Here is a 22,427-nt window from a genome sequence, read left to right on the forward strand (position 1 = left end):
GTGTAAGTTCCTCCCTTCTCAAGCTTTATGGCTAGTTTGGAAAAACCCATTCATTCCCTGTCTGCAATAGCGTTTGCAATTTCTTCTGGAATTTCTTGGAAAACATACTAGGATGCAGCTGCCACATAGGACCTTAATAGATTAGAAGATTTGGATTTGTTATTTAAAGACAAATTTCCTTCTTATATTTCATCCAGAAGTACAATTCTCAACCATTCTTCTCAAAGCGCTCCAAAATAAAAATAAGAGAGATCATAGCCAATCTAAACCCTGAAGTGACACATCAGACTGCCTCCCGGAATCTTAAAATATGAATCACCATTATTGGACTTTTGGATCATCAAATTATAAAACTGGAGAGACACTTAAGAAGTCAGCCAGTTCCATATCCTTGCTCAACAGAAGAAATGTCTGAGTTATCCAGGGTATTTTTTTTCCCATCTTATTTTACAAGATATCACCAGAAATAAAGATGCTATGTTTATCCTGGCTAGCTTATATCAGTGCTTGTCTCTGGTCAGTGGTCATGCCTGCTTTTAATCATTTAATCATTGAGTCAGCAAGTAAATATTAAGCATTTATTTTGTGCCAAAGAAGTGTTGGTGGCCTAGTGGTAAGGAGCTGCACTGAAAACCTGAAGGCATGCAGTTCAAAGCCACCAGTTGCTCCATGAATGAAAGATGGGAAATCAACTCCCTGGAAATTTTTTGTCTCTGAAACCCTGCTGGAGGGTCAGCTATGGATTGGTTCCAACTCCATGGTACACAATAACAACAGCAACAACAACATTCTATGCCAAGAGAGTTTTGTGGCATAGTGGTAAGGAGTTGCTCTGCCAACCCAAAGGCACACAGTTTAAACTCATCAGCTGCTCTGTGGAAGAAAGATAGGCAGTCTCCTCCCATGCAATTTATAATCTCTGAAAATTCACTGTAAGGTCAAGCTGTGAGTTCATTCCAACTTGATGGTACATGACAACAAAACCTCTATGCCAAATAGTGTGCTCTAATTGTATAGTTCATAGAACGTTGGTTGCACTACTGATGCAAAGACTGGACTTCTCTGGCTAGTCAAACCCACCCGTGAGTCCATGGGAACAACTCCATAAGCAGCCTCCTACTGTACAACTTACAGCCTCAGAAATCCAGTGGATGGTCAACTGAGTTGAACTCTACATACCGAGAATGAGAGTGAGTGAGGTATGAGATATACCGTGTGAGAAGCTCTGGTGGCCTTGTCTGTGCTGCTAACTCAGAGGCTACATCTACCTAGCAGTTCAAACACAATAGCTGCTCTGTGAATCTCTTCTTCTTCCATCTACAGACTCAGAAACCCAATGGAGAGTCAGCTATAAGAAGTTTCTCGCTGGCAAAAATGAGTTTGAGTTGGTTATTTGCTAAGTGCTTGGAGAGCTTGTGAATACAGACAGCAAGGCCTTATCCTCAAGGAACTTACACTCTACTGAGTGGTCAGAACTGATTCATAACTGACTCTACAGCAGGTTTTCAGAGGCAGTAAATTACTCGGGAGGACATTGTCCATCTTTCTCTCATGGATTCAAACCGAATGCCTTTCAGTTGACAATAAAATTCCTTACTACCAAGATTCCCTCTCCTGAGTGGTAGAAATGACAAAAAAACAATTCTGATACAGTATTCTAACAGGAGGAATATGTGAGGTCTTACAGAGCCCATGGGGCATTGATATTTCAGTGGCAGGATTATTATCTTCCACAAGAGGGATCTAAGTTAAAGTCCTTGACAATGTGTCTCATGTGCAGCCACCACCTATCAGCAGTAGCTTGCATGTTGCTATGATGATTATCAAGTTTCAGTGGAGCCTCCAAACTAAGAGTAGGAAGAAAGATGAAAATCCCAAGGATCACAAGAGTTTCACAGCTGATGATGGAGAAGGTCAGTGAGCAGGCAGTGTTTCATTCTATTGTGCACTGAATAGCCAAGAGTCTAGGACTGTCCTAAAGGCAACTAAACACTGCAGCCTCGGAATCCACAGAAGTGTACTTTAACAGACCTGAAGAGTTAGGGAAGCTAAGGCAGGAAGGATGAGCAGGAGTTTCCAGTGGATGAGGATGAACAACTGGGAGGATTTTAAAAGTAACTTATGATTTGGATTCCAGTAGCCTTCTTTATTCTTTCTTTTTTAAATGGTTTTTTTTTGTGTGTGTGTACCATCAAATCAGATCTGAACCACATACCTCTGGGATTGCAGTGCAGCTTCTTGTCACTAGGCCAACAGAGCTTCCAGCCTTCCTTATTCTACTTAAAACTGCAGTTGCTCTGCTGCTGTTGGGTACCTTCGAGTCAGGAACCAACCTATAGCTGACCCTCCGGGGGGTTTCCAGAGGCAGTTAATTGCATGGGAAAAGAGGAGATTGCCCATCCTTCTCCCGTGGAGCAGCTGCCAGGATTTGAACCTCATGCCTTCATAATTGTAGTGCTGGTTCTTGCCACTAGGCCACCAGAGCTCCCTGTTGTTGCTCTGGTCTCCAAAATCATTAATTCAGACTTCCCATGCTGATTGATGGCAGTCCTTCTCCGGGTACAGCCTGATGATTCTTACTCAAGACTTTTCTTTAACTCCATCAAGACCTCTAGTCCCTGACTTTCTGTTTCTCCCATTCACACCCACCCCCCCTTCTTTAATTCTCTTTCTGCCTAGTTACATTTTCTGTGAGTCCTTTTAATAACACTGATGGCAATATTCCAAAACCCTCTGTCTCCTCATCACACTCCAACAAAACTCTGATTAGAATGAAAACCATTTAAGTTCTTCTGCTGTCTGCACCTGAGCAACTGTAGTTGGCTCAGGAAAACCATGGTGCAGGATAGCTGTTTCCAATCCAAATGCTTCATGCTAATCAGCTTCAACCAAATCCAAACGTACAGCCATCAAATCTATTCTGACTCAGAGTGAGCTTCGAGAGGGCGTAGAGCTGCCCCATAGGGTTTCCAAGGACACTGCGGCATCTCTTTTTAGATTTTATAGCTGGTAGGTTCAAACTTCTGATTAGCATCCTAATACTTTAACCACTGTGCCACCAGTGCTGAGCAGCCTCAAGTGGGCTCACAAATACTCATAATTAATCAGATTTCTTTAATAATTTACTCACTTCCTGTTCCTATCTCCTTTACCTACTGAGGAATCTTACACTAATAATGATCCTTCCTATAGAGTTGCTGTGAATTGGAGTTGACACATCAGTCAACACACAATGAGTCTAACATAGACATTTCTTTCTCTAAACTGCATTATTTCCATTAGATAATTTTTTTTTCATTATCTAACTGAAAAGTAGATAAGGAGTTTTCTTGCCAACCCAAAGGCCAGTGGTTCATAGCCATCAGCTGCTTCTTGGGATAAAAATAGGCAATCTCCTCCTCCCAGCCTCTGAAAACCCTCTGATTCAATGGCATAGAACAACAACAAGAAGTAATAGAAGCACATTTTAAAAGTCAAATAGTATAAAACCTCTCCATGAAAGGCAGCAGGGTTTCCTCTTTCACTTCTATTAAAAGAGTGCATGACGGTAGCAGTTTGAGTTCCACTAACACCATGAAGGGGGAACAGTCCCCACCAACAACATCCACAGAACAAAACTAATCCCTATGAGGAGAGACATTCCTCTCCATACTGCCTCACCTACTTCTACTAATTGAAATTTTCACTGTCCCTCCCTGGACTCTTACTGCTTTACTACTAGTCCACAATCCATTGCAATGACCACACAGTCCTCACAAAACCATACTCACCATTACAGGGTTAATTAGGGACGTTAACAAGTTACAGTTCAGGTTGGAAACAGTATGTGACTCTTCAGTCAGGACAGCTTCCCAAGCGTGCTTGCAGTCTCTTCAGTCTTCAGCCTCTTGGCCTTAGGCCAGTGTTACAAGCTCTTTTAGTCCTGCCAAGAGTGGTGTCTTGCCCCTAGTCCTCCAGCAAGCTTGGATGAAGGTCTCAAGTTCGGGCTCCAAGGACAATAGTCCCAGGTCAGCTCTGTCTCATGCCAGTCTCTGGTTCTCTGCGGCAAATGCTCTTCCTCTTGTGCAGGCCCTGGTCTCACCGGCATGGGAATCTCTGACTTAAAGAACATGCACTTCATTCTCTGTTTTGTCTTTCTTGCTGGTAGTGAGATTGCCAATTTCTGCCACTGACCCTGCTCATTTTAAACCCAGCAGAGTGGCAAAATTGGTCAATCCCCTCATGGATAGACTGTTGTTGTTGTTGATTGCCTTTGAGTCAAACATGACTCATAGTAACCCTATGAACAAAAGGCTTGCAGCCCCTCTACACTATCAACATTTATCAAAGTTCATAGAGTTTCCTGAGGCATGTTATTTAGGAAGTGGATGCCACTCCTGCTTCCAAACCTGTCATAGAATATTACTGTTTCTATGCGCCATTGACCCTATGTACAGCAGCTCTGAAACTTTCCCAGTCCTGAGCCAGTCTCACTAACTCTACACCAACCTCCATTGGTCCAGTTACTGTATCAATCCAACTTAACTGGAGTTTCCCTCTCCTGCACTGTTCGTCCACCCTTCTGAGCATGATGTCCTTCTCCAAGGACTGACCTTTCCTGGCCACGTGTCCAAAGTAAGTGAGGCAGAGCTTCAAAATCCTAGCCTCCAAGGAAAGACTTGGTTTCACCCTCTCCAAGACAGACCTATCTGTTTTCTTGGCAGTGCATGGTATGTTCAAGACTCTTCTGCAGCACCACAACTCAAAGGCATCTATTCTTCTTCTGTCATACTTAGTCATTGTCCAACTCTCTAAAGCATAACAAGTGATTGAGAAGACCATGGCTTGGATTAGGCACACCTTTGTATCTAGACTGACATTGCTGCTTTTCAGCACTGTGGAGAGGTCCATGACAGCAGATTTTTCCAATGCAATTCGTCTTTTGATTTCCTGACTGCTGGTGTTGATTGTGGATCAGAGCAAGTGGTAATTGTTAACAACCTCAATCTCTCCATGTAATAAGATGCTGCCAGTTGGCCCAGTGGTAAGGATCTTTGTCTTCTTGATGTTGAGCTTCAACCCATATTGCAGACTGCAGTCCTTGACCTTTTGCAGCAAGTGCTTCAGGTTCTCCTCAATTTCAGCAAGCACTCTATTTGCGTGTTCCCACCTAACCATGCGGCAGAAGGTAAAGGCAATGACCCAGGAAAGCTCTTTGAACAAAAAACCCTTTGCACCACAACATCCCACTTCAAAGTTCTGTGCCGGTGCAATGACTCTTAACCCAGCTTTTTCATCAGTTTCTTCTAGTTTTTATCCATGTATTTCAAAAGAACATGCATATATTGTCATATCTTCTTAATATTGGTATAATATCTTCTTATTAAATTAACTACTCATGCTGATATGTGATGGCTATTAAAATATTAGTTATTACTGAATCAAATTGTGAATTATTATGTTTTCTTTTTCTCTTACAATTTTATGGGTTACTCATGCCCTTGTCTTCATTGTGCCTTGAGTTCCCTTTCTGTCTGCTGCCGTTTTCTTTCTAAATGCTCCATAAGATACCAAATCTTATCAATAAATTTCTCTCAAACATATAACTTCCTTTGAAAAACAAAACCTTAAACACATGAAATAATCATTGTTTTGTTTCATTTCTCTCCCTGGAGCGTTCTTTTCTGCAGCTTGCCATCTTCCTACTCTAAGCTAGACTTGCTGATCTCTGACCCAGTGGATCAATGCTCAGCTAGTTCCCTTCAGGTGCTAGTCTTTGATTTTGAGCATCCTTTCCCCACAACTTCCTGTATCTTGGTTTAAATTCTCAATTTAGTGAAGCACATCCTTCAGTAGCTTTCCAAGAAAGGTGCAGGTAGGAATTTTATCCTATACTGTTTTTAGTTTGTATTTATCTCTTTATTAAAAGTGCTTTCACTCCATCATCACTCTGGTAGAAAATTTCAGATAAAATTTTAGATCTTAAATAATTTTCCCTCAGCATGGTAAATGCATATATTTTCATTATTTGAGGCAACACAAGATGCTATAACAGATTCTGAAATATATAAAGGCTCAAACAATCATTCTTGTTCATACAAAAATCTGAATGAAGTTAATGTTTGTGGTCATTTCCTACACATGGTTACTCAGGAAGAAGGCCATACTCATTTTGTGACTCTATCTTCTAAAAAGAAAAAATCCTAAACATTTTGTTGTTAACTTGATCCCAACTTTTCATGACCCTCCATTGGTTTTTCTGAGGCTGTAAATAATTCTAGGAAGAGAAGGCTACCCATCTTTCTCCTGTGGATCCAAGCCACTAATCCAAGCCTTTTGGTTCGCAGCCCAATATATGCGCTATTACATCACCAGAGTTCTTGCCCTGTCTTCTAAAGCTTCATTATTATCTGCATCTAGCTAGCAAAAGGCGAAAAAGCACCAAGGGCATCTAGCTTCATAAAATCTTTCAAATAGAATGGAAACATAACTTCTGCTAACAATTCACCAGCAAGGGCCAGTGGTCACCTAAATGCAAGGAATTATGGGAAATGTAGTCCCTAGCTGGGCACCTGTTTCTTAGTGACAGAGTGAGCATGAATTTTACAAACAATTATAGCACAGGATAGGACAAATTATAGTCCACTCAATAGCAACTATCAATAACAACAGTTCTCTGTCACCACCATACTTTTCTCTTTTTTTAAATTTACCCCCCTTGTGTACCACTGAGTTGGATCTGACTGGCACAGGTGGAGATTGCCCCCTCCTTCTCCAGCAGAGCATCTGGTGGAATAGCCTTCTTTAAAAAGTCTAATGCCACTCTTATTTCTCTTCTTCTTCGTGTGTGTGTGTGTGTGTGTGTGTTCCTTCTGCCAATTTTTAGGATCTTCTCTGTATTCCTCGTGATCTGACATTCCGATGGCATGTTTGTATGCCATTCTCTTTTAGTTTCATGACTCCTTTTGATCTGGATATTCCAAATTTTTCTTCCCTTTATTTTCTCTGCTGTAACTTTCATAAATTCAACCAATTAGATGCTAGACATCCAACACAGAGCTCTGATTTTCTTTTGTCTTCTACTATCCATCTCTCTATTATTGAATTCAATTTCTTATTTTTATCTTCCATAGCCTCAATTTTCATTTCGTTGTTGTAGTTGTTTGGTACTGTCAAGTCAGAACTAACTCATAGCTGACCCTGCAGTGGATTTTCAGAAGCAGCAAATTTTACAAGGGAAGATTGCCCACCTTCTTCCAAAGAGCAGCTGGTGGATTTGAATAGTCTGCCTTTGGGTTGGCAGCATAACACCATACTACTTGACCACCAGAGTTCCCTTAATTTTTATTTTAATGACTATATTTTTGTCTTTCAAGGACTATTTCCCCTAAACACAGCTTTTTCATAGAATCTTGGTTTTATTTTAACAAGGCAATGTTTCTTTTCTTTTTCTGAGGTTGTTGAGTGTCATGGAAAGGACTGTGACTCCTAGTGACCCTAAAAACAACAGATCATAATGTTTCTCTATCCTGTGCTTTCGTCATAATCTCCATCATACTGATGTTCACTTTCGCCCCTTCATCCCTGACCCTTTCAACTCCTCTTTCTAGTTCTCTACTTTGATCTTTCATGTTGGAAACTTCACTCAAACACCTCATATGTGAGGCGTCAGAAAACTGACTGGAAGCTCTGTGTGCTGGGTGAACTAGTAGTGAGCTGGTCCTTTTGTCTGGGGCATTCTCAGGTATTAGTATATTTGATCATTTGAACAGTTCAATTTGGGTTTTGAAGCGATTTTTTGTTTGAACTTGTTAGAAACAAAGCCAAGAAGGAAGGGTCTGAGTCTCACTCTAGTGCTTACTTGTGCTCAGCTGTGTCTTGTCTGGAGCCTCTGAAGTTCCAGCCAAAGAAGAGACCACAGATGATCTTTCAGGGGGATGCAGTTCATCATCTAGCTGCTGGCACAGGGTAGATAACTGCGTGTATTAATGCTCTTCATGAAGACTTACAGCCTCAAGCTCTGTGCCTCTCTCTCCACTGCATTTTTGGTACCTCTTGATGCTTATCATATCTTTGGGGATCATTTCCTATTTATCGCTACCTCTTCAACTCTCTGATTCCTACAACAGTTGTTCCTCTTTCATTCATTCTCCACAACTGCATTAAACTATCTCATTCTTTGCTGCCTCAACTCCTCTTTGACCTCGCAAATTAACACTGTCACTGTTCTTATTACTATTATTTTAATAAAGTTCAGGAATAAAGTTGAGATAAGCCAGATATATCTGATTTGCTATCTCAGTGAGTTACCTAATCAAATAGAATCTCTGAATCTTTGATGAAATTGAAGTAATAATGGTGACACATAGTTTTCATAGAAAGAAACTGAGATAATGCTTGTTAAACACAAACACTTTGCAGGTGATAAATAAATGTTAGTATCTTCATGTTCCATCCTATTTCTCCACAGCTCTCTGGTCATATTTTAGCCCATTTCTTATTTTAACTTATTAACTTAATTTCAACCTCAGGGCAATGTGATGAGACTAGTACAGAGAACCAGAGAACACCTGCTTCTCATTGATCATGTTAGTTTTAATCATCCAGTTAAGGTTTATCCAGTTTCTTACTGATTATATTTTTCACTTGTAACTAATAAGCATTCTCTTGGAAGATGTTCTAAGGCCATTGCAAGATTAACAACCAATAATGATTCTTTCCCAAACAAATCTTTACTAAGATAGTGGCAAAACAGTGGTTCTTCACTTTTTAAAGTCTTTCTCTATCTATCAACTAGCATTTTACTTTAAGGAGTATATTTAAGGAGTATATTTCTCCCCAGTTTTATGTATTTTATTAGATAAGAGACATCATCAAATAAGATGATGCATTCAAGAGGCCTTGGTCAACAAATAGTTCTACAATAGGGAGGTTAGTGTAACACGTTTAAAAACAGCATGAGTCTCAAATCTTTATATCCAGCCTAAACAAGCTTGGAAACAGGAGTGGCATTCACTTCCGTAACAGCTTGCCTCCGGAAACCCTATGAACCTGGAGAGAGGATGAAAGCCACACAAGTGTTGAGGACTTTTGTTCACAGGGTCGCTATGAGTTGCCTACGACTCGAAAGCACTTAACAACAACAGCAGCAACATAGACAGTGATCAGTTGGCCTAGTTGACAGAAAGTGATGCTACCAAGCCAAAGGTAGATTACTTTTAATCTGCGGCCCTCAGGCCTGTTTATCATTGTTTTTGTTCAAACATTCTTCTAGGTCGTATAGCCGTGGTGTGTCCAGTTGCCATACAGAGGTAACTTGTGGTTGCTGTGAAGCTGAACACTGTGACACCTGATGTGTCAAATGTGTTAATGGTTACCCATGGTAGACAGTGTTGGGTGGAACTTCCCGCTTAAAACAAACTTGGAAGCAGAAGGGGCATCCACTTCCATAAATAGCTGACCTCCAGAAACCCTATGAACCTGGAGAAAGGATGAAAGTCACCCAAGTGTCGAGGACATTCCTACATAGGTTCGCTATGAGTCACCTACGACTCGATGGCATTTAACAACAACAACAACAAACTAGCTTACATTCAGCATAGCTCCAATTAGCCATTACAAAGTCACTTCACAGTAAATACACCCAAAAAAGAATTTAATGACAATTCCCCAAATGTGTTCGCTATCTTTACTTTTATCTTGTTATCCTAAGTATCCAATCTGGACTCCTGGAAGCCCTTAATTACTCTTTTCCTTTTACTCTCACCCTTAACAGATACATACCTCATATTGGCCACTACTCAAAAAACCAGCTTACAAGACAGTCTGTACCACCACAGCTTAATCGATCCTGAGACCAGAACTAGGTATTTCCTTCTTGTCAATATGGACTGCTCTGATCATGGTCACAACAGAAAGCTATTGATAGAAGAGGGGGGAAATGTGACACAGGTCTCCAAATTCCTAAAAAAAGACTTACCAGACTAGTTAAGGCTTGTGGAATTACCAAGACTAATAACCACAAAATTCGCTTCAATACTTGAACCCAAACTAATCATTAGGGTCAGCATATAGCTACATAACAAATTCACTGAGAAAAAAAGCTATCATCACTAAGTACTGTGCACCTTTAAAACGTTTTTTATAAGAACAAATGGTCAATGTTTACTTTAAAATTAAGATGAGACTGTAAGGGCACAGATTACTAGAAATGGAATAACCAGAACGGGAATACTGAGAATGTTCACACATTGTGAAGACTATATCATCAATTCTACTGAACAAATTGAATAGAAATTATTGAATGCGGATCACAATTTCTTAGTAGAACTTCATCAAAAACACAACAAAATATTGTTCTTTTAAAAGTGTTTTTGATCATAGTATTCTTTGTATCTGTGGATCTATGGTTTTCCTTTTCTTTGAAGACTAAGTTCCAGTGCTCTAGGATGACCATTGTAGGAAACCTTTCGCCATCTCTAGACCTGTCTCCCATACATCCTCACAGTTATTCTGTGCCATCTCCACACTGCTGGCATGGGTCTTGCATGTTCACAATACATAATGCTTACAGTATAATTTTAGACCTGTTTCAAACTTGTTCTCAACTGTTAGAGGGTTTTAGTACTATAGCTTTCATATTATTAGCAAATTAGTCTCAGTAGTTAACAATTTGTAATCAAGTATCCACAGTGCAAGAGGATTTCTTTAAGTTTGGGTAAACTAACAAAAAGAGCTTCTTCAGGTTCAGGTTTGACCTCCAGCAGAGCCAGGAGAAGATGGCTGGCCAGAAGTGACCGGGCTCTCCCACCAGGTGCAGTGCTTCAGTACATCTGTAGTCAGGCCACTTTCCAAGCTTGTGAGGCCATGGTGTTGAAGGCCACTATGCCACTGCTCTTTACTCTGCTGCTTCTAAACAGAATAAACTGGATCAAGTAGAAAAGGAGTTACTGAGAGTAGCACAACTTCTGAAGAATCCTAAAGTGGCTCTCGCTATTCTGAACCCTCACGTGAAGTGGTCTTTTAATGTGAAAAGCCTAAATGACATCACAGCAAAAGAGAGGTTTACTCCATGCACATCCAACCTGATCAATCTAATTGCTGAGAATGGTCGTTTGAACAATACGTCGGGAATCATTTCTGCCTTTTCCACCATCATGTGTGTCCACCGTGGAGAAGTTCTCTGCACAGATACCACTGCGTCTCCCTTAGACAGAGCCTCTCTCTCTGAATTAAAAATAATCCTGGACAGTTTCCTAAGTCAAGGCCAAGTGTTGAAATTGGAGGTTAAGACTGATCCATCAATCATGGGTAGAATGATTGTCAATATTGGAGAAAAACATGTTGACATGTCTGCAAAATCCAAGATCCAGAAGCTGAGCAGGGCCATGCGGGAGGTTATGTGAAAATGTTGATGTTCTGTCAAGAGTGTGTAAACCTGGAGCATCAATAAAATGTTGACCTGAAAAAAAATAACAAAAAACTAAAAAATTGGATATGGGAAGAATATTGAATGATTCAAGAAACATTAAGAGCAGATGGAAGGAGAATTCAGAGTCATTGTACCAAAAAGAATTGACTGACACAGAGGAATTTCAAGAAACAACATATGAGCAAGAGATAGTGGTGATGAAGGAGGAAGTCCAGGCTGCTCTGAAGAACTTGGCAAAAAACAAAGACTCAGGAATTGATGGAATACCAATTGGCATATTTCAGCAAGCAGATGCTGCTCACCAAGTTGTGCAAAGAAATCTGGAGGACATCTACTTGGCCAGCTGATTAAAAGAGTTCCATATGCATTCCCATTCAAAAAACCCCAAAACCAAAAAAACAAAAAACGTGACCTGACAGAGTGTGGAAATTATTGTACAGTATTACAAATATCACACACAAGCAAAATCCTGCTGAAGATTATCCAGAAAATGCTTGACTAGTACATTGACAGAGAACTACCAGAAATACAGGCTGGGTTTAGAAGAGGCAATAGTACTAGGGATATTATAGCTAAGATGGATCTTGGCTGAAAACAGAGAGAATCAGAGAAGTGTCTATCTGTGTTTCATTGACTGTGCAAAGGCATTTGACTGTGTGGTTCACAATAAATTGTGGCTAACCTTGAGGAAAATAGGAATCTCAGAACATTTGATCGTGCATATATGAAACCTATACTTGGACCAAGAAGCAGTCCATCCTCAGAAGAGAGCAAAGAAGCACTGCATGGTTCAAAATCAAGAAAGGAGTGCATCGGGGATGTATACTGTCCCCATATATTTCAATCTGTTTACATAACAGGTCATTCGGGAAGCAGGGCTTTATGAAGAGGAGTGTGGCATCAAGATTGTAGGGAAACTCATTAACAACCTGTAATATGCAGATGACACAACCTTGCTTGCTGAAACTGAGGACGACCTGAAGCATTTGCTACAAAAGGTCAAGGACTGTAGTCTGCAATATGGATTGAATCTCAACATCAAGAAGACAAAGATTTTCACCACTGGGCCAATTGGCAGCACCATAATAGATGGACAAGAGATTGAGATTGTTAGCAATCACAGCTTGCTCGGGTCCACAATCAACACTCTTAATACCAGCAGTCAGGAAATCAAAAGACAAATTGCATTGGGAAAATCTACTGTCATGGACCTCTCTAGAGTACTGAAAAGCAACGATGTCAGTCTAGATACAAAGATGTGCCTAAACCAGGCCACAGTTTCCTCAATTACTCATTATACTTTAGAAAGTTGGACAATGACTGAGGATGACAGAAGAAGAATAGGTACCTTTGAGTTGTGGTGCTGGAGAAGAGTCTTGAACATACCATGCACTGCCAAGAAAACACATAGGTCTGTCTTGGAGAGGGTGAAACCAAGTCTTTCCTCGGAGACTAGGATTTTGAAGCTCTGCCTCACTTACTTTGGACACGTGGCCAGGAGAGATTGGTCCTTGGAAGAAGGACATCAAGCTAGGAGGGATGGACAGACAACGCAAGAGAGGGAGACCCTGGATGAGATGGATTGATACAGTAATTAAGGTGATGGGGGTGAGTGTGTCAAAGTTAGTGAGACTGGCTCAGGATAGGTCAGGGTTCAGAGCTGCTACACATAGGGTCACTATGCTTTGCAGGCAACTCAATCAATAACATTCTATGACAGGTTTGGAAGCAGGAGTGGTATCCACTTCCTAAACAACATGTGTCCGGAAACTCTACGAACTTTGATAAATGTCTATAGTTGTAGTCAGGTCTTTTGTTCATAGGGTCGCTATGAGTCGTGCTTGACTCGAAGGCAATCAACAGCAACGACACAACAAGTGTATATATACCACTTTAATGACCTTTGTGTACACAATTCAGTGGACAGTGGATTCCTTTTTGTTGCTGTCATTAACAGCTACAAGCTTTGTAATTTGCCACATTTTCAAACATAAATTTCTTATCTTATTTGTACACTTTCTAACAGACGACTCTGCAGGGATTTTTATTCAGTTAATCAATGTTTAAAGCACTCATCCTGAAAGTAGTGCTGGAGGGCTCAGAATGTAAAGTGAGGTAAGACAGGACATTACTCAGTATATAAAAGGCCTCTTGGCAATACAGTGTGCAAGAGAAATGTCACCTGGCAGTTAGTATTTAATGAATTCTCACTCCATATCCACTTAATTCTCCACTTTAAGATGACATGTAGCCTCATTTCTGAAGGCTGTCTGGTTCCCTCCTGAGGAGATTCTGCTTCTGAATCAAATTATAAGGGGGTTTTCCCCACAATTTTCTGCCACCGGCTGATTTCGGAGTCTTTGACACCCTGAATAATGATCTGTAAATGTCACCAGTGCTAATAACTCAGGAGCTGCACAATCTAACCTTGCGTTAATGACTTGATAAAATCACAGCCAGTGTCACGCTGTCTGCTCTCCGCCGTAGGTCCAGAACGCCAGGCCACTCGTGGACACCCAGGCCCCAGTGACTTTCAGCCACCTTCACCTGAAACTCAAGAAGCTAAAGGTAGCTTTTCCATTCTATCACTAAGCTGATGCAGTAATGATCTTGAAAATGTCAACTCAACCAGGGAGATGGGAAAACCAGACCCAGTAAGAGATAACAAGGCACTCATCAACAACAAAATGAGATCTAGGCAACCAATTAACTCCAACCTGCCCCCAAAAGAGATGGCTGGTTGGTATTGCACCAGAAATCTTTCACATTACATCTATCATGGTCAGAAGGAGATGAGGCAGAGAGGGGTGGAAATTTACTGTGACAGATCATACATAACAGTTGCAGAGTAAGTCACATCTTCCCTTCAAACTGTGCCACTTCTTAACCACTTCACCCTGTTTCAGTCTTGAAGTCGGAGCCATCTGGTGAGAGAAAGAATCATACGGCAATGCTCACAGTAATGCCCGCCCCCCCCCCCAAGGAAAATGCTGTGTAGCTTTTGTATACTTATAAATCGATAAGATTTAAATGGAAATAACAAAATCGAAGTAACCAGTCTTGAGCAAATAAGTAGATCAATCCATTTAAAAACCTAAAGCAATAGGAGTTCCTTCTTCCCTGGAGCTCATTCTCTTTCAAATAATTTTTTTTTAATTGCTATCTCTTAAGATACAATTTCCTTTTTTTGTGGCACGGTCACATGTCAGAGTTTTTGAGGCTGACCTAATTTTAAAGACACTTTATCATTCTCATTGTTACTTCCGCTCTTAGTGCATTAAAATTTACTTCCCCCCAGCATATTCCTATTCAGACACAAAAGAGCCTGAGTCACAGTCATTACTGAAGATGAGTTCAAGTACCACAGAAATTATGAGGCTAGAACAGGATCAGACAGGGTTCAGATCTGTTCAGAGGGCTGCTACGAGTCATACTCGACTCGACAGCACCTAACAACAATCACAGCAGTACTTGATAATATATAAATGAGACAATGTAAATAACCTACAGCATGTTTAAGTCAAAGAATACGCAGGTTGAAGGAATTTTCTTAAATGTGCAGCAGAGTAAGTAACGGTGCAGTAAGGGGGCTGGCGTTCCTCAGCAGCTCTGTGTCTGTCCACAGCTAGAGGAGGAGAGGCTCTCGGTCATCGACCAGGACAACCGCCTGCTCCTGGAGAAGATAGCCCATATCATGCGGACCAAGGGACAGATTGACAACAGAAATGACTATCAGCATTGGAGGTAACAATTAAGCATGCTGCCACTTCACCACCATCACCCCTGTACCAGATAAACCCACAGACATCTGGACCCAAGGGAGGTGGGTATAGTTCAGAAGCAGAATAGTTGTCAGAACTAAAATTGAGGTGAAATGATTTTCCCTCCTTTCTCAAGAGATCCACAGAGGGAGGAATGTCCTTTTCCTCTGTAGTTCATGAATCAAAGTATTACTTTAGACCCCTGGGGTGTTTTCTTTACCTCTGTTAATAAAAAAATAAACAAATAACTAAAACTCTGAGTTGCAGGAGGCTCTGGTAGCCTAATGGTAAGAAGCAGTGTTACAATTCCAAAGGCATGTGATTCTAATCCACTCCATGGGAGAGGGATGGACAATCTCCTCCTTTCCAATTAACTGGCTCTGAAAACCCACTGGAGGGTCAAGCATGGGTCAGTTTCGATTTGACAGCACATAAGACAACAACCACTGAGTCACAAGAAGGGTGGGCAATCTCCTCTTGTTTGATTTACTGCCTCTGAAAACCCACTGGCAGGTCAGCTGTCAGTTCCAACTCATAGTGACCCTCCACTGGGTGTCCAGTGCTGCAAATCTTTACAAGAGATGACTCATAATCCTGCTGAGTGACTGATGATTTTGAACTGCCAACCTTAGGGTTAACAGCCTGATACATTACACACTAAGCCATTAGGGTTACTTCTGATATAAATAAGGGCTTGAAGACACAGTAAAGCTAGTATTTATCACAAGATTACTGTGTTCCACACACTATTCTAGGCTTTTCAAATCATTCCTTTCAGCTAAGCCTTACTACAAGCTGATGAAGGAACCCTGAAAGCAAAAGATGGCAATCTCTAGCCATGCAATCTACTGACTCTGATAATCCACTGGAGGGTCAGCTATGGCTTAATTCTGGCCCAACAGCCTATAACAACAACAAAAATTCACCCTATAGGCTTATTGCTTTTATTCATCTTGATTTTCTTTGTCTTGGAAAAGAAGAAATCAATAATTCCACATTAAATGGTTGATTGCAACTTGTGTTGCTTTTAAATAATCCAAATATCTTCCCAACTATTTTTGCTTTTAATGTTTTCTGTCTATGTTGATGGAAAGCACTCCTTAAAAACATCTTTTAAGTTCTCAGAGGGCATTATTACTCCTAAAATACCTCTCTTTTCCAAAGTAAAGAACTCCCCTATTTCCGTGGAAGCACTAGAGGTGCTAGTTATGTCATTGTCTGAAACGCAAAGTTTTGATGGTGCTTGTGATGGATATAGAGAGCTCTGCTGGTACAGTCCGTAGCATGTTGTACTGCTAATGCAAAGCTGCACGTCTCCAATGGTTCTAATCCACCAGTGACTCTTCAAGAGAGACAGGCAGTGTCCTCCCATTGTGATTTATAGCTTCAGAAACCTGGAGAAGGATCATTACAAGTCCAAACTGACTCACAGCAGTGAGTTTTAAGTGAGCACAAATGGTAATCACATAAATACTATTTTCCCAGAAATGCTTGCTCTTTTTTATATTTTACCTTATACTTGTCTACAAAAAGTTCATAAAAGTTTCCAGATTCTATAACATATTAAAATATTTCATGCTTGATTAGCTGTGAGCTTCAATGGGCTCCGCTTTAGAGGGGGTTTTTTGAGGGATAGACTTGAGGTGAGCATCAGTGGAATGAGGTACCAGGTATCCTGACACTACCCACTTTCTAGCCCCTCTAATATTAAAACCTGAATTAAGTCAAAATCTGAAATTTACCTGGAGTGATTGATGATATTTTGCACATAAAATCCAGGACTGCAACTCGAGGCTTGAATTTATGCTTCAATTCTTTCAGTCTGGGATACTTCAAGCATGTTCTTCCTTTTAGGTTTTTGAACTCCAGCCCTTTGCACAATTAATTCTAATACTTTGCTTTGTCTTCTTCATCTACCCTTTGAAAAATTCTGTTCAGCATTTCTTCCCTTTATGTTGACATCTTTGTGTTTTAGAGCAAATTTCCGTCTCCTCTCACATCCATTGTGGTCTCTTCTTTCTTTCCTATCTCTGTAATGACCTTTTACTTTCTTCATGGATGATGTCCTTGATGTCACCTCACAGCTCATCTGATCTTCGGTCACTGGTGTTCAGTGCATCAAATCTATTCTTAAGACAGTTTTTTAATTAAGTTGAGATACACTGATGGTCATATTTCGGTTCTTATTGACTTGTTTTTATTTTGTTCTACTTCAATTTGAACTTGCACATAAGTAATTGATGGGAAGTTCCACATTCAGCCCTGTCCTGCTTGTGACTGCTGTTATTATGCTTTTCAAATGCCTCCTTCTACAGATAAAGACATTTTGATTCCATGAGGTGAGATCCATGTGTATAATTGCTACTTGGGTTTTTTTAAGTATTTGCAATGAATAAACCATTAGTTGTAGAAAAACTCTGTCATATGACCTCCAGCCTCATTTCTGTCACCATGTATATATTTTCCAACTACCATTCCTTTTCTTTTGATTCCAACTTCCGCATCCTGGTCACCAATTTTTATTAAAGCCTATTTATTACATCAATTTCAGACTACAAAAATTGGAAAAATATCTAATCTCTTCATCTTTGGCTTTAGTGTTTGGCATGCTTATTTAAATAATAGCTATATTAAAAGATCTTCCTTGCATACATATGGATAGTATTCTATCACCTACAGCACTGCACATCAGGATGGATCTTGAAATGTTCTTTTTTGACAATGAATATGTCATCACTACTCTTCACTTTGTCATCCTTAGCATAGTAGATCATAGGAATGTCTGATTCAAAATGGTCAATACCAGTCTACCGCAACTCACTAATGTCTATGATGTCAATCTTTATATGTTCCATTTAATTTTTAAGGCAGGAGAGGGCTTCAAGGCCCAAAAGGAGAGGGGAGAGGAGGTAGGTGGCCATATTCTTCCTGGTTGGCTCCTCTCAGGGTTTCTGTGACTTCTTACTGCCAGAGATTTGTGGTCCACATGAATGCACACACAGGTATTATGGCAAGATTTTGGATTCCAGTGCTTTTTGGGGCTTGTGTTTGCCGTGCAGGATGGTTCTGCCTACCAGGAATGAGGCCCCCCAGGCTTGGCCTAGGGTTTAAGGCAGGAGGGGGCTTCAAGCCCCAAAGGGCTCTTGGGCCTGTGGCCCTCAGGCCTGGTTAAAATTGTTTTCCTGTCAAACATTCTTCTAGGTGGTAGAGCACTGGTCTGTGCATTGCTGTACAGAGGTGGCTCATGGTTGCTGTGATGCTGAACACTGTGACACTGATGTGCCAGGCATGGTAATGGTTACCCATGGTGGAGCTTCCTGACTAAAACAAGCCTGGAAGCAAAAGTGGCATCCACTTCCAAAATGGCTCGCCTCTGGAAACTCTATGAACAGTGCTCAGGCCTTTTGTTCATAGGGTCGCTATGAGTTATCTACGACTTGATGGCACCTAACAACAACCACCACCAAGTTTTCTAGATTAATACTTTGTATATTCCATGTTGCTAAGCATCTGAGAGCTGGAGGATGAATAGGGGTGACAGAAGAAGAATTGACTACTTTGAGCTGTGATGTTAGAGAAGAACACTGAACATCTCATGCACAGCCAAAAGAACAAACAGGTATGTCATGGAGAGAGTGCAGCTGGAGTGTTCTTTGGAGACAAGAATGATGAGGCTCCATTCAGCATACTCTGGCATGTTGCTAGGAGGGATTATGAGAGGGACATGATGCTGGGAAAGGAGAAGGGTTAGCAAAGGAGAGGAGGGCCCTCAACCAGGTGGATTGACACGGTGAATGCTACAATGAGCTCTTATGTGTCACAAAGTGTGAGGCTGTTGCAGGATAGAGCAGGGTTCAGATCTTTTGTTCATAGAGTCACCAGGATTTGTACTTGACTCGATGGCACCTAACAACAACAATAATATTCCATGTTCAAATTATTAATGGGTATTTGCAACTATTTCTTTCTCTTTTTCTGCGTGTTTTCCAACCTAAGAGGCTCATCTCCCAGCACTAAGTCCAACAATGCTTCTTTATTATTTGTTGGATTTTCGAAGGTCTATTATTTCAGAAGTAAATGGCTATTCTTATTTCTTAATCTGCCTTAACCTGAGAGTTCTGCTGAATCCTGTCAACCATGGATGGCACTGGTGGTATTTGCAATACATACAGATGGCACAGGATCACAGCAACATGCAAGTCACAAGTACAACAACTAACAGACCAGTGCCATACATATAAGAGTAAGCTATAAAATAAAAATGTGTGCTCCCGGAAATAGAAAACAAGCTGTTTAGCCTGGGACAATGTATGTGCAAGACCAGCAGAAGATTGGAGTTAGGGTGCTCAGTCAGGTCAGAAATTGTGTTCACGAAGAGATCTATAGTTGTTCCCATCCCAAGGAAGGGTGACCCAACAGAGTGTGAAAACTATAGAACAATATCATTGATTTCACATGCAAGCAAGATTCTACTGAAGATAATTCAAAAACTACTGGAACAACACATCAGCAGAGAACTGCCAAAAGGCCATGCTGGGTTTAGAAGGGGTCGTGGTACTAGGGATATTGTAGCTGATGTTAGATGGATCTTAGCTGAAAGCAGGGCATACCAGAGGAATGTATATCTGTGTTTCATTGATTATGCAAAGACATTTGACTGTGTGGATCATAACAAACTGTGGCTGACTCTGAGAAGAATGGGAATCCCAGAACATTTGATCATGCTAATGCGAAACCTATACTTGGAACAGGAGGCAGTCGTCAGGAGAGAGCAAGGAAACACTGAGTGGTTCAAAATTGGGAAGGGCATACGCTGGGGATGTGTCCTGTCTCCATATCTTTTCAACCTGTATGCAGAACAGATTATCTGGGAGGCTGGTTCTATGAGGAGAAAGTGTGGTGTCAGGATTGGTGGAAGATTCATCAACAATCTGCATTATGCAGATGACACAACCCTGCTTGCTGAAACTGAGGAAGACCTGAAGCACTTGCTGCAGAGGGTCAAGGACTGCAGCCTCCAATATGGACTGAGGCTCAATGTCAAGAAGACAAAGATTCTCACCGCTGGACCAGTTGGCAGCATCAGGATCGATGGTGAAGAGATTGAGATTGTTCACAGCTTTAGTTAACTTAGCTCCACAGTCAACACTCTCAGCAACAGTAGCCAGGAAATTAGAAGACATATTGCCATGGGAAAGCCTGCTGTTACGGACCTCTCCAATGTACTGAAGAGCAATGGTATATCTCTGGAGACTAAGGTGTGTCTGATATAGGCCATGGTCTTTGCTATCATCACTTGTTATGCATCAGAGAGTTGGACAGTGATGAAGGAGGATAGAAGGAGAATTGATGCCTTTGAACTATGGTGCTGGAGAAGAGTATTTAGGGTACCATGGACTGCTAAGAAAACAAACAGATTCATCCTGGAAAGGATTAAAGCGGGAGGCTCCCTGGAGGAAAGGATTCTGAGGCTCCGTCTAACATACTTTGGACATGTTGTAAGGGGGGACCGGTCCTTGGAGAGGGATATCATGCTTGCTAAGGTAGAGGGACAGCACAGGAGGGGAAGGCCCTCTATGAGGTGGATTGATTCAGTGACTGGGGTAATTGGGATGGGTGTATCAGAGACAGTGCAATTGGCACAGGACAGACCAGAGTTTAGGGTTGTTGTACATAAGGTCACTATGAATCACAAGTGACTCGATGGCACATAACAACAACAACAACAAGTGATAATCAAGCACTAAGATATTTCTATGGGCAATATCTCAAATGATTCAGGAAGCATCAGAAGAAGATGAAAGGGATACACAGAGTCACTGTACTAAATAGAATGTGTTGATACTGAAACATTTTAGAAAGTAGCATATGGCAAAAAAAAACACCCCAATATTATGAAAAAGTTTAAGCTGTGAAGAAAACATTGGTAAACAATAAGACCTGAGGGATTGAAAGAATATCAATTGACATATTTCAATAAACAGACACAGCCCTGGATTTGCTCACTAGTCTATGCCAAGAAATTTGAAAGACAGCTATCTTGCCAGCTGAATGGAAATGGTCCTTATCTGCTTCCACTGCCAAAAAAAGGTGATCCAACATAGTGCAGAAACTGTTGAATCATATCATACGCAAGCACAACTTGCCAAAGATTATTTTAAAAATGGTTGAAACAGTATATAAAAGGAACCCATAGATCAAAAGGTATTACTGTTGATGTCAGATGAATCTTGGTTGAAAGTAGAGAATACCAGAAAGATGTTTAACTGGGTTTTAATGACTATGAAAAGGTATTTGACTGTGTGGTCATAACTAATTACAGCTAACACTGAGAAAAATCTGAATCTCAGAACACTTAACTGTGTCCAAACAGAAAAAGGAAATATTGCACATTTTAAAATCAGCAAAGATATGCTTCAGCATTGTATTCCTTCTCCATACACATTCGATCTATATACCAAACAAATATTTCAAGAAACTAGTCTGTATCAAAAGGAGGTATCAAAAGAAGATGGAAGGAATATTCTGAGTCATTGTACCGAAAGGAATTGGCAAATACAGAAGAATTTAATGAAATAGCATTTGAGCCAGAGCCTAAGGTGATGAAGGCAGAAGTTCAAGCTGCTTTGAAGGAAATAGCAAAAAATAAGGCCCCCGGAAGAGATGGTATACCAATTGACATATTTCAGCTAACAAATGCTGCCGTGGATGTGCTTACCAAGTTGTGCCAAGAAATCTGGAGAACGCTTTCCGGTTAGGCACGAATGGAGCGAGGTGAGGAGCACGCACTCTCAAGTTCCAGTTTACACAGCGTCGACAACTCTGCTGCAGAGATGGTCAACGTACCCAAAACCCGAAGGACTTTCTGTAAGAAGTGTGGCAAGCATCAACCGCACAAAGTGACCCAGTACAAGAAGGGAAAGGATTCCCTGTACGCTCAAGGCAAGAGGCACTACGATCGGAAGCAGAGTGGCTATGGCGGGCAGACAAAGCCCATTTTCCGGAAGAAGGCTAAAATCACAAAGAAGATTGTGCTGAGGCTTGAATGTGTTGACCCTAACTGCAGGTCCAAGAGGATGCTGGCCATTAAGAGATGCAAGCATTTTGAACTGGGAGACGATAAAAAGAGAAAGGGCCAAGTGATCCAGTTATAAACATTTTTGGTTTAATTTGAAATGATGTTGGTGCAATAGAAAACAGTACCTACAGGAAAATAAAATAGTTGATGCTTCTTCACTAAAAAAAAAAAAAAAAAA

General features: G+C 40.8%; 2 pseudogenes; both read left to right on the forward strand.

Moving 5' to 3' along the window:
• Positions 1–1,184: 1,184 nt before the first annotated feature.
• LOC102866971 lies at positions 1,185–11,384 on the forward strand (annotated as a pseudogene).
• A 10,620-nt stretch (positions 11,385–22,004) lies between these two features.
• On the forward strand, positions 22,005–22,325 carry LOC102867382 (annotated as a pseudogene).
• The last annotated feature ends 102 nt before the right edge of the window (positions 22,326–22,427 follow it).

This window comes from Elephantulus edwardii, unplaced genomic scaffold (genome assembly GCF_000299155.1).
Source record: "Elephantulus edwardii isolate Elephantulus edwardi_28Jun2011 unplaced genomic scaffold, EleEdw1.0 scaffold00030, whole genome shotgun sequence".
Taxonomy (NCBI): Eukaryota; Metazoa; Chordata; class Mammalia; order Macroscelidea; family Macroscelididae; genus Elephantulus; species Elephantulus edwardii.